The sequence below is a fragment of the Eufriesea mexicana genome, unplaced genomic scaffold, assembly GCF_001483705.2.
Source record: "Eufriesea mexicana isolate 0111107269 unplaced genomic scaffold, ASM148370v2 scaffold6940, whole genome shotgun sequence".
In the NCBI taxonomy this organism is placed as follows: Eukaryota; Metazoa; Arthropoda; class Insecta; order Hymenoptera; family Apidae; genus Eufriesea; species Eufriesea mexicana.
The window spans coordinates 1,037-4,527 of NW_016914784.1; positions in this window are offsets into that span (position 1 = coordinate 1,037).

The following is a 3,491-nucleotide window of genomic DNA, read 5'->3' on the forward strand; positions in this document are numbered from 1 at the left end:
CCTATTTTTATGGGAACTTGAAAATATCTTAGCGTTGCGACAGTAGAGTTTCAGTATACCGAACCGAAACCCCTTTTGTAAGACACGAAATATAATAAACTGTCGGTAGAGTCATTTTAACTTAATTCGCTCCAAGTTAGATTAGGGTACCTTTGATACAGCTAGCGCCAGCAGGCTGCGCCACTAGGGTGCATGTCGGGTCTCCATGCGTAGCCACCTCCACGTGGTGAGACCTGGTAATTGGTATCGTTTTCCAAAAAATAATTTTTAGAAAACGATACCAAGCTAAGAGCTACGCACCAAAGTTGAAATATTAGTTATAAGTTAGTTGTAAGTTAGTTACAAATTTGTCGTCATTTAGTTATAAGTTAATTATAAATTAGTCATTAATTAGTTATAATTTAATTATAAGCCAGTCATTATTTAGGTATAAATTAGTTTAAGTTAGTCATTAATTATAAGTTAGACATTATTTAGCCATAAGTGAATTATAGATTATACATAATTCAGCAATGATTTAGTAATAAGTTTAAGATATGTCCTATCTCTTGCAAACTTTCAATGTTCTCTTTGAACTTTGAAAATTAAGAGTGGACCATATCTGCTAAAGTAATATGTAAATTAAGTAGAGTTCAGTTGGGGAAGTAAGGTAAGTAAAGAAGTAAAGTAAGTAAGGTAAGTATGGTAAATAAGCTAAGTAAAATCTTTCAAATCTTCTGGAATGAATAGTCTACATATAGTATGTATATTCGCGCAAATGCTGCGAAATTTGTCTCTATAATGTTCCTGGAAAGTGACGTCATTTCTTGGAATCGATCCGCAAACAACCTCCCCTCATGTTATGCTATCCTGGTACAAAATTCTGAAATCGACCAAAAAATTCTCGCCGAGGCGGCGAAAGTATTGTTCGAGAATTCTTGGAAATGACGTCATTTCTTGGAACTGTCTCGACGAGCGACCTCCTATCCTATTATGTTCTCCCGATACAAAGTCGTGAAATCGGCCAAAAATTTTTCTTCGAGGCTGAAAGAGAATTGTTCACCAAGGCGGCGAAATATTTTCCACAGAGGCGACAAAGATATTGACCAAAAACGGCAAAAGTGTTGTCCACGGAGGCGGCAAAAGTATTGACTAAAAAACGTAAAAGTATTGTCCATCGAGGCGGTAAAAGTATTGACCAAAAACGGCAAAAGTATTGTCCAAAGCGGCAAAAGTATTGACCACGGATGGTAAAAGTATTGTCCGGCGCGGCAAAAGTATTGGCCAAAGTGGTAAAAGTATTGTCCAAAGCGGCAAAAGTATTGATCAAAGTGGTAAAAGTATTGTCCAAAAGCGGCAAAAGTGTTGTCCATGTAGGCTGCAAAAGTATTGACCGAGAATTCTTGGAAATGACGTCATTTCTTGGAACTGTCTCGGCGAGCTACTTCCTGTCATATTATGTTTTCCTGATACAAAATCACGAAATCGGCCAGAAACTTTTCCTCGGGGCAGCAAAAGTATTCATCGAGAATTCTTGCAATTGACTACATTTCTTGGAACTATCTCGGCGAGCAACCTCCTATCACATTATGTTCTCCTGATACAAAATCGTGAAATCGGCCGAAACACTCTCGCCGAACAATTCCAAGAAATGACGTCATTTCCAAGAATTCTTTGGACAATACTTTTGTAGCCTTGCCGTAAAATTTTCGGCCGATATTGCAACTTTGTATTAGGGTAACATAAAATGATAGGAGGTTGTTCGCCGACCACATCCACGGAATTACGTCATGTCCAAGCATTCCCTGGACAATTCTTCTTCTGCTTTGCAGTACATTTTAATAATTGTACTTGCCTCATACTTACCTTATACTTACCTTACTTACCTTCCTTACGTACGTGCGTTACTTTCTTCACTTGCAAGGAGAGTGCAAGTTTTTCAGGTCACCGATTTAGTTGAAACTTTGCAGGTTTGTAGATACCGTTGTGCAGTTTAAGAAAATATATTATTATAGCGGCAACTACTCAATAGCTTTTGAGATATTTACGATTAAAGTTTTATTACCTAGTTAATTACAGGTTTATTTTGAATAGGTTCTCGTCGGAGTTGTAAATTAACGGTGATAGTCGAGAATTTATATGCTGGATGACCGGGGTTCGATTCCGACTCATAAGTTAATATTTTTTCTTCAATCTATTTTTTATTTTGTATTCATTTTTCGTCTATGAAAATATTGTAAATAAATTTTCTTAATAAAAAAATTTATTTTTTACCCTTTCTTAGGCCAGTAAATATTTATTACTTAATAAGAATATTATGCAAGACAAACACTTTTTTATAGCAATCTTATTTACTAGTAACTAATTATTAAATTAAACATTGTATAAGAATGTTGCCTATAATTCCAACCTTGCTGCGCAGCTATAAATGTTCAAGAATTAGTTACAATAACTTGGAAATTTATTAATTTTCTACTGCCGAATTGATTTCTTAAGGTGTATTATTAGCGCCTAACCAGAAGTGGTATTTAGTTCGAATAAAAATTTGACTGCCTGCGATCAGCGCCATCTATGATTTGAGCTCAAAAATCAAGATAGTAATAGGAATATAGTATAGGCATGGAGGTTGTCGAAGAGCTGACACGTGGCAGACAAGGACAGAGAGGGAATAGAAAAGGATAGAAGGGCTCCGCCAGTGAAAAATTAATTAATTACACAATTTCTGTAATTAATTTATGAACTTTTATAATTTCATTCGGAAGCTAGAACTTCAGGCTACATTCTTATATAATTTTCGTAAAGAATTTAATTCCAAATTGTTAATTATTAATTTTTGTTCGATAGCGTCTATGATTTCATAACGGCGACCATCACGATCTTCCGTGAAAATATTTAATACTAAACGAAACTAGAAGCAAAATATGATCAAAAGTTATATGAGAAGATTCGGAAGAACATTGTTTTTTTAATGAGTGCATAAAGATTCATAAATTAATTGCGTAAAGAATAGTAATTAATGAAAAACCAATGGCGTCTTCGACAACAATTCAAACACTCCGTAGAACAATAATTTATAATTAATTAAAGACAAAATTATATCGAAAAATATATTGGAAAGTTCTTGAAGGATCTGCCTTTACGATGCAATTATAAAAGTTCATAAATTAATCGCAGGAATTGAGTAATTAATTAATTTTCTAATAAAAATTCAAAAAGGAACAGTCAGCGCCATCTATGATTTTTATCTGGAACTGCTCCGTTAGTTCCAGTGCACGACTATAGGTAGCGCTGACTGTTTCTTTTTGAATTTTTATTGGAAGATTAATTAATTACTCAATTCCTGCGATTAATTTATGAACTTTTATAATTGCATCGGAAAGGCAGATCCTTCAAGAACTTTCCAATATATTTTTCGATATAATTTTGTCCCTAATTAATTAATTATAAATTATTATTCTACGGAGTGTTTGAATTGTTGTCGAAGACGCCATTGGTTTTTCGTTAATTACTAT